This window comes from Protopterus annectens, chromosome 7.part0 (genome assembly GCF_019279795.1).
Source record: "Protopterus annectens isolate FY-2018-M chromosome 7.part0, PAN1.0, whole genome shotgun sequence".
NCBI classification, from domain to species: Eukaryota; Metazoa; Chordata; order Ceratodontiformes; family Protopteridae; genus Protopterus; species Protopterus annectens.
In genome coordinates this window covers 213083667-213094007 of record NC_056739.1, presented here as the reverse complement: position 1 = coordinate 213094007, position 10341 = coordinate 213083667, and the positions used below count along the sequence as shown (strand labels likewise).

Below are 10341 nucleotides of genomic sequence, written 5' to 3'. Positions count from 1 at the left end.
AGACAGAAGTAGGAGCAGAGACAACAAGTGTCAGCATCTGTCACAAACACTACCCGTCTGAGGGGAGCCCATCACAGTCCACTGCCTGCTGTCCACAGACTTTCTACAACCAGGATAAACATACTTAGGTTCTTAGGTAGGTTCTTAGGTAAGTACTAGGCTATCAACCCTAGGGCCTATACAAGCCTAGCCAAAAAGATACCCTGGCGTTCGCCACCCAAGAAAATTATTTTCCTGTCCCCCTGTCGAGCAGAGCCACAGAGGTGATTTGCCTATTTCCCATCCCATCATCAAGATTTTTCTTGAAGAGTGCTAATGAGGAGCTTTGTTTGATATAGATAGGTAGCTTGTTCCAGAGTATGGGAAGTCTCTGGGATAGGAATCTATCCCTCCAGCATTATTCAGTATGTCGTCTTGGTTTATATCAATTATCTAACTTTCAAAAAATCCTGAGCCATCTCGTGAGGAGAGTTAGTGTTATCCAATGGTTCAGGGATGCCAACAAACCACAGATTAAACCTGCCTGAACAGGTTTCTAATTAAAGCTTACTTTTCTTCAAATTCAACAGCTAATTGCCTACTTTACTATCAACTTAAAATAAAGTTTATAATATTTTAGATTAAAGAAAGCCATTGAATGTAATTGGTGTTTTCCTATGCATTCCAGTATCAGGGATGATTGTTGTGCCATTATGCTTTCTTTTATTTCAGCTGGTAACTTCTACCACTAGAGAGACAATTTGATTTTGTAACAAACTAGCTTTCCATAAAGGAGGTCCTTCTGAATCAGCAGAGTAATAGTCACATCATTAGATACCTTTTGTAGTCCACCAAAAGTTACTTTTTACTAGATCTTAATTCCTTTTATCCCCAAAATATTAAACAGTACCTATAACTTGTGACAATTTACCTTTTTCTAATGTAACAGAGTCCCTGGTAGTATATATAGATCTAGCAGGATATTTTTTGTAAAGAGTGACTAGTCTGTCAGAATAGGTTCCATGAATGAATTACTTTGATGCCAATGTCTGCTAAATGAGACCCATCAGTAGATGCGGAAATGGGAAAGCGATGTAAAATTTTCCCTCGGCAAAGACTTCTTTTGGAATAGTCCTATACTAACTTTGGCAGAAGAGAGTTTTGGTAGCGTTACCCTTGGTTCAGAATTGAAATTACTTCTGGAAATTATTTGATCTCTTCACGGAGGCTGGACACTGCTAGTCCTTTGTCCCACTTACGAAGTGGGACTTCCACAGAAGAGAGTCCCACAAATGAAATAAGGGTAGTTGTGCTCATGTACTGTGCCGTGTCAAAAACATAAGCTGAGCAATTTACATGATTATACCAAACCTTCTTTGTGACCTGAAGGACTTTAAATACAGTGGCGATTTATGGCACCAGACTTTGATTTTGTTCACTTTTCTTCAAGATTATAAATGCATTCATTTTTGCACTTTACCTTTTCAAAGAACTCACCTGAGTGGAGTTACATTTATCTACGCCCCACCAAAAAACAAAAGCTGGACTCGTTTTTAAAAAACAGCCAAGGATTTAAAGTTAGTCCCCTATAGAGAAGAAAGTGATTTTGTGTCATCCTCCTGTAAATTCAGAAAGTGCAGACAAAACTCTTCCCTGGGAGCTGTTTAGGCTGTTAGGTATAGCAGCCAGCAGTCACTTCACAACTGGTTTAGCTTACGTCGGGTGCCCGTTTCCACAAGTAACATGACATAGGCTGAAAAAATAAAAATAAAAGTGAAGGCAAGAGGGAGAACAAGGTGACCACTAACCTATAGACACTGCAACTCCTAACTCTCCTATACTTATCAAGGAAAACCAAGATGACCACTAACCTATAGACACTGCAACTCCTAACTCTCCTATACTTATCATCAAGGAAAACCAATCAGAAAAATGAGCAGCAATTAAAAAAAAAAAAAAAAAAAAAAAAGAATTCACTATCTACCCAATACTGGGTCTTAAGTTTACATTCTTCGGTTACAAATGATAAGATTTTGTAGATTGAATTTAATCTGCTGTTACTCAATTTCCACAAGGTACAAAGTCTTTACCAGCATACTGACACATAAGGAAAACTTTAAAATGTCCAGTGAAGAACTAAACAAGGAGACCATAACCACTAAAATGAAATTCTTAGTACTTGCTTCTCCAGAGAAAGACATTACTTCCAAAAGACCAAGGACTGGGAAACAGCAGGATCCAACAAAACCTACTGGGAAATCAAAATTGGACGAACCAGCGAATGTGGAAGATCTGAAAACTGCCCTTCAACCAATACACCAAGTAATTAAGGATCGCACCACGCAATTCCAAACGTTTGGCAGGTCCTTTAATCAGACAATATCAAGAATGGGAAAAAAAAAATCAGTAAATAAGATTGCAGACAACTAAATAAAAATTGAAAAGCTACACCACCAACCGGAAAATAACCTAAAACTAATTCAAGAGATCCAAGCCAAAATTGCGGACTTAGAAGCCCGGTCAAGAAGAAATAATATCATGGGCTTGCTCATTCAGATCCAATATCGACAATTAACCATATACCTAATTGCTCTACTGGAGAATCCTGAAGAGGTGAACCAAATGAATATAGAAAGCTCACACCGTGCGTTACGCCTGCCACAGAATCCAGCCAATACGAGAAGGATTTATGTTAAATTTCTGCAGTACCAACAACATGTCCTGAAAATTCTGCAAACTGCCAAAAAGAAAGTCTCACTTACATGGAACAGCTATAGGATTGCCTTCATGCAAGCTCTTCCTCTCCAAATTAGGCAGGCACAACTACTTACTGTGGGTGACTCTTTGGCAGAAATGATGTGATTCCCTTCCCGCGCAGTGCGCACACATTTGTATTTAAAATTCATGCGATGCACACATGACTGTTGGGTCCTACAACCGGTCTTTGCAGCTGAAAAGTGCTATGGTTTCAGCGCCTATGCACAGAAGACAAAAACAGGTTGCAAACACCTGTTGCGTCTGTGCAACTGGACAGGATGTAAAGGGCATTCTTAAAGAGGAATGCCCTTTAAAAAAGAGAAAACTTTTTTTTTAAATTAAAATAAAATTAATTTCTCGGCCAGCCGGTTCCAGGGTGGTGCAAGTGCACCCCCTTGCACCTGCCTGCGGGCGTCCTTGGTTGTTTGACTATCACACTGATTTGTACAGATGTTTGAGTTAAAAATGTATTTGTAAGGTTACTTGTGTTAAAAATGCATCAACAGTAGGTCCTACAGAAATTATTTATGCATGTATATTAAGTTGTATTGTTGTATACTAAGCAAATGTATATGTTTATCAGAGAACGCTGGAAGGGTGGAAAGTTTGAAATTGTGTTATAGTTTTCAGATGCTGCTTCAAATCTAGTAAAGCTCTGTGTATGTATTGTACCAGAGTCAGGGGACTGAAGGTGACATCATCCTCTAGCCAGCATCTGGTTTATTTGGAACCCTTACTGCAGCACTTTAGAATCTGACAGAAAAGATTTCTGACAAGATATGCATCTCACACATCCAAACAGACAGAGATACATCATCTGGCTTGTGCTGTGGTGGGACACTCGGCACACATAAGCTTGCCTTGCTTTAGTAAGTAGTCAGGTAACAGTAATTCTTTAGTCAGTCAGGGACATTTAGTAAGAATAGCTTAGTATTGTTTTCTGCATCTGTGAGGATCTATCCAAAAGTATTCTTTTTTTTATATCTCTGTGGCTGAAACTCTGATGTTTATTGTATTCAGTATTCTTCTGTTTTCTGTTGTATTATTTATCATTAAATACTTTAATACCTTTCATTGTAGGTGGTCCTTTAGAGAATACTTGTAACATCTTGAGAGTACTTATGCTTGTTTTAGTGACACTGTGGCCGTTCCTGAAAGCCTTGCTGCTTTGATCACACCCTACCATTTGTATTAGTATTAATTTTACATTATATAATTGCCTTACAGTAGTTGACTGGCAGTGTGATTACCTCAGAGTCTGGGAAGAAAGGGGTAGAGCTAGTAAATCTGTGCCAGCTTTTCCAAGGTGTGTATGTGTGTGTGTGAAACTCAAATATCCAAGTGTGTATCAGCTACTGGGAACAGGGGCACAGAGCTCCAAAGATGTCAGTGTGGAATTTTGTGTGGGTGTGAAGAGAGAAAGATAGTCCAGCCACAGGTCTGGAGCATGCTTCCTGCGTGATCTTGAGGGAAACTGTGCTTGGTGCAGAGAGCTGCTTCTGAAAATAGTATGTGAATTCATCTTTCCTCTTAGTGACTGTCCCTCACCAAAGTCAGTAGTGAGGATTGAGTCACCTTGATTGCTGACCCAGAGTAGGGACCCATCACAGAGGTGATCAATCTTGATTTATGATCCTTTTTGCTTTTTATGTCTAAATCAGTTTTCCATGGGTTACAGCTGTTTTTGAAAAATGAACCTGATGAAGTCTAGGCGGTAGGTGAGAGTGCTTATCATGAGTCAAAGCTGAGTTATTCCAGTGAATAATCCTGTTTGAGTTTGTTTTTTTTTTCAGTATCTTCATAGAAAAGGAATTAACATCTGAAGTTTTAGACTGTTTATTACTGTTGCTTAATATTGTAATGTTTAAGTGTTTTATTTTTCATTTTTTACATATAACAAGGAAGTGAAGTCAGTTATCTCCCTTAATGCTGGAGACAGCTATTTCCTCACATCTCTGTTGTGGTTTTTTGTACTTGTTTGTCCTGTGAGTCACTTTTTGTGATACACAGGGCTCCTGGATGTGAGGTCGATTTACCAGAGCCATTTGTGATGTTTATTTGTTCAGACTTGTTTAAATGGTAGAACCACCTCAGGCTTGCAGCAACCATTCTTAATATAATCTTTCTGAACAGGATCCATTTGATCATTATGACTATTGGACTGCTGTCACCTATCTGTATTGTCCAGTCCTTTATCTAGATGTTGCAGCTGAACAGACATCCGTCAGTGAAGTAACCCAGAGCATAACACAGATAGTTAAGGCTTTTCCTACAAATACATGCACTATGCATTGCTGGGTTGGCAAAGATGTGATCTGCCTCTTAACAAGGTATCTTGCTGGTACTGAATATTTTTAATTATGAAGTATTATAATGCTGACTTTTTAACCTGTATTTCTGATGTGTGTAAAACTATCAAACCAGATTTCATTGTTATAGTTGCAAATATGTTTCTCTCCAGATCCATTATTGTGTATGCTTAATTTTGAATACTTTCATCTTAACAAACCTGATAGTTCCATTAGTGCATATACTGTCATGTCTGTACCACTATTCATATTGAATGTTTAAGGTTTACAGTTAGTGTTTGCTATGTCAAGAATCTAGATGGCAACACCCAGATCTGCTCTGAGTTACAGCACAAAGGCATGAAAATTACAGAAACAACTGATATTGCCAACATCCTGGCAGATCGGTTCAGTTATAACTTTACCCCCCTCTCACCCCCTAAAGGGCCCATATCTATACAGGAAGAATGCAGAGTCTCTGTAATCACAACTATGCAGGTAAAAGCTGCACTCTCTAAAGCCAAAAACTCAGCATCCATGGGACCGGACAACATCCCAGGCTGTGTTTGACACGAACTTCAGAACGAACTGGCTCCCCACGGAAGCACCATGTTCAATAATAGCCTCGCATCAGGTTTTGTGCCCACTGAATGGTGCACAGCAACAGTTATCCCACTCCACAAAGGGGGAGCCACCACTGATCTCGGGAACTATCGACCTATTAGCCTGACGAGCCTGGTCTGCAAGGCCATGGAACATATCATCGTGAAACTCATAAACAAAGACATTGGTAACCTCCAAACTCTGGATCCCACCCAGTTCGGGTTTGTGAAAGGCTGATCATGCCTCCTGAACCTGATCGACTTCTTTGAGGCAGTCACCAAAGCCTTGAATGAGGGTAAGGTGGTTCACACAGCCTATCCTGACCTCACCAAGGCTTTCGACACCATCCCCCATTCTGGAATTATAGCTAAACTCACTAAACTAGGTATAAATCCCTACATCACAAGATGGGTTGCCAAGTGGCTCACTGACAGAACCCACACTGTAAAAGTTGCAGACTCCAAATCTGACCTCAAGGCAGTGACAAGTGGAGTGCCACAGGGTTCCATCCTGGGACCTCTCCTGTTTGGTTTCTACTTCTCTGAAGAACCGGCTAACACAAAAGGCCTCTGGCTGACGAATTTCACAGATGACTGCAAACTAGGAGCCATAGTCAAGTCCCCAAATGATGTGGACATCCTACAGAAGGGCCTCACTGAGACATATGCCTGGTGTCAGAGCCATGGCTTCAAGCTCAATGCCAAAAAGTGCAGTGTCATCCCCTTTAGTAAAAAACTCTGTACCCATGAACTACCACATAGGCAGCAATCTACTTAACACTGAATGCGTGATAAGAGACCTTGGGACCCAGGTGGACAGTAGTCTCTCCTTTGATAGTCACATCTCCACAGTAGTCAGGAAGTCCTTCTACATGGCACACCTCATCATAAAAGGGTTCTCATCCAGGAAAAAAGAGATCATTGTTCCCCTCTACTCGTCTCTCATTAGACCCATTATAGAGTACAATGCCCCTTTTGGAATGTACCTCACAAGACATCTGCAGCAGCTGGAAAGGCCACAGAAGTACCTCACAAAGAGGATTACTGGCCTCAAACAAATGCCCTACACTGACCACCTCAAAAAACTCCAGATTTACTCCGTAGCATATCGTCTACTCCGAGGTGATCTCTGCCTAACATATAAAGCTATGTCAAACACAGAGCTGTTGGACATGCTACATCTAAAGAAATCCCAATCCCTCCAAGCTAAACACTCAAGGGACCTAAACCTTGTCACCACAATAAACAGGACACGCTGGAGGGATAGATTCATGTCCCAGAGACTTCCTATACTCTGGAACAAGTAACACATCTATGTCTAGCAAAGTTCTTCATTAGCACTCTCCAAGAAAAATCTTGATGAGCGGATGGGAAATAGGAAATACACCCCAGGGATCACTTCTGTGTCTCGGGTGGACAGTGGCACAGGAAAATAACTTTCTTGGGTGGCGTAACCTATGGTACCTTGCTGGCTAGGCATATGTAGGCCCTTGGGCAGATAGCCTAGTACCTACCTACCTATGAACCTATGAACCTGTTAGAATGATCACAGCACTCAACACCATGTTTTCTTTTGCTAAACACTGGAAACGCACAAAAGAACTACATATTTTTTTTAAATAAAGCATCCTTAAAATCTGTTTACAGGGATAAGGGATCAAAACAATGCTAAAATCTTTCTTGAGTTTTTAGCTCGTTTAGCCAAGTTGCAGTATAGTCATTTGCAAAATACTGTACCTAAAGAGAAACTATCGAGACTGGAAGCTTCACATTAGACACAGTGGAGTGTCATACAAGCTGAATGTCTATAGTCTTTCAACTCATAATAGTAGAAGTGGCACAGATATGAAGAAATTAAGTTGCTGATTATTGCTGCCTAAAAATAATAATCAATAGTTGTATTTTTCTTGAACTAAATTATAAATTAACTATATATATATTAATGGTGAGCATAAACCATATACAAAAGTAGGGCTAACAATGCATACTCTAAAAAAAAAAAAAGGTTTATAATGACGTATCACCTTTGAAAGTAAGATATTTAAAAAAAAATCTCATTTACCAGAGAGTCAAATAAGAAATGTACATGGGGGAGTAAACAGCAGGAGTTAGTTTAGCTAGTCATGATGATAAAAAGGTAAGAGTAGATAAGCAACAGACAAATAGAAAATGGAGTATATGGAAGTACAGCACTTTTGGAAACAGAAAAACAAGCAAATGAAATCAGTTAAGTATTCTGATGTGGAGTGGGGATTACTGGAACTGAAGGCAATTCAGACATAATTGATTTTCTTTTGTGGCTAGTGAAGTAATGCTTATATAAGAATAAAAAATGATGCTTCTGATACAATGTTTTTTTTTCCATGTGAGAATTAACAGGATATGTACATTTATCAAGAATGTTTATTTGACTTTGCAAAGTGTTTGCTACTGAGATACCTTATGCTAGTTTAGCATGAACTGTCCATATGCTGATGTTGGTTGGAATATAGAATCACTTTTTTTCATATTTATGGTATGGCCACTTTGTGAGACTCACACATACTGGGGATAATGCATACTAATGATGGGAATTCACGCTTGTGTTAGGAATCTTGGCTCCATTTGACCCTCAAACTGAAAATGAGGAAGAATATTATGAGGTATTGTCTAACATTTTTTTATTGTCATTGGTATTAAATATTGAGGGGAAATGGTCAGGGAATGGGAAGGGATAGGAGTGTGGAGTAGGGCATTTGTCAGTTGGGGAGCTTTAGGTTTAGGGAGCAAAAAGGAAGAGTTAGAGTTATGGAGTGAGAAAGGGCTCATTGGGTCATGGAATGGGAGTGATTTTAAATTTAGGGAGTAGGAAAAGAGTTTTAGGGTTCTGATAGGGCCGTACAGCTTTATAGGACAGGATGTTGGGAGGGCTGAGTAGTTACATGAGGTCAGGTTACTGGAGTTCGAGCCTTGCCTTTTAGAGCAAATTACAGCGATAAAGCAGCATGAAATAACTTGTAGTAGAAGAGAAATTTCATTATGTCCTTGCTCCATGATCTGATCCAAATGTTTTGAGGGGTTATTGCATAAAACAATGAAATATAACCTAGATTACTGTCTACCAGCTGTCTGAGACTAAGCAAAAAAGGCAGAAAAGAGCTTAAAGTATAAAAATTAGACACACTGAAAAAAAGCCATTCATAACTGTCTGTGATCATCAATCTATATAACAAGGTTAAAGGTCAAGCCAGTATGTTCTGAAAACAAATGTGAAAATGAAATTACCTTTGCCTTGTGTGCTGTTCCTATTCTGGGCCAGTGATCAAACAGCCTCAGTCCTCACCACTGACACCAATAGGGAACATTCACTGTGAGAAAAATAAGCACACAGTATTTTCAGAAGCAGCCCTCTGCACCAAGTACAATGTCCCTTAAGAGCACACAGGGACTGCACACTCAAGTCCTAGGGCTGGGCTTCCTCCCCTGCCCCAAATAAAACTCTCCACTGACCACTATAAAACTGAGTCCTTAGCTGGTATTCCAAGCTAAGTCCTCCACCACCCTCTTTGTGAAATCAGTGCTCTTTGTCTCTGTTCAAAGTAGCTGTCAAACACACTCTCCAATATTTGATACAAACACACACACAAACACACACACACACACACACACACACACACACACATGCACACACACACACACACACACACACACCTGGGAAAGGCTGGCACAGCTTACCTGCTGTGCCACTTCCACCCAGACTATAGGGTAGATTGGCTGCCACCAGAGCACCTGAAGCCAGCTACTTCAAAGGTTAAATAGTTTCTAAAAGACCAGCCACAATGAAAGGTACAGATATATTTAATAATAAATAATAAAAAACAAGAAAATACTGAATACCTATTTACAATAAACACAAGAGTTTCAATCACAGGAAATATAAAAAACAACAAAGATGGAAAGACTGATAGATACAGCAAAAACAGCATTTAGCAAATCTCACTATACTTTAACTAAAGAATTACTGTTCCCTAGTTACTTACTAAAGTAAGCTAGATGAAAGTGGATGAGTGTCTTGTCATGTCCAATATCATCCAGGTAAGCAAGGGCATAATCTCCTGATCCTGCTAGGATACGATCTATCAACCTCTGGAGGGTCACTGTGGCATTTTTCATCCCAAAGGGCATCTTTGTGAAGTTGTATAATTGGAAAGGAGTCACAGAGGCTGACTTCTTAGTAGCAGTGAGAGTCAATGGCATCTGGCAGTAGCCCTTTGTCAGATAAATAGTGGTCAAATACTTATCCCTACCCAGCTGCTCTAAGGCATAATCTGTCCTCTGCATGTGGTAAACATCTGACTCTGTGTGACTGTTTAGTTTTCTGTAGTCTACACAGAACCTATTACTGCCATCATTCTATGGTACTAACACCACTTTGGAGGCCCAGGGACTGCTGGACTCCTGGATTACTCCCAGTTTCAAAATTTCCTGCCCTCACCCTAGCAGTTGTACCATGTAGTTAACATCACTAACTTTCCTTACCCCTTTGAAGTGTCCTTCCCAAGCTGCCTGCAGCTTATTGTGTTAGACAGGAATGAGCACCATAACCTGCTGTCCCACAGCATACTCTCAAGTTTTAGCATTCCTGTCATACCAGACCTTTTTCTGCCAGTTTCTCCTGGGTAAAGCCCATGAGCTTCCCTAAGCCATGTCCTGAGGTTTATGACATATGCCACAAC

The 10341-nt window shown here is 40.0% G+C and overlaps 1 pseudogene; it reads left to right on the top strand.

Annotated features, from left to right (window-relative positions):
• Nucleotides 1–2100: 2100 nt before the first annotated feature.
• The window catches only part of LOC122805909, a 59469-nt pseudogene continuing 51228 nt past the window's right edge, over nt 2101–10341 (top strand).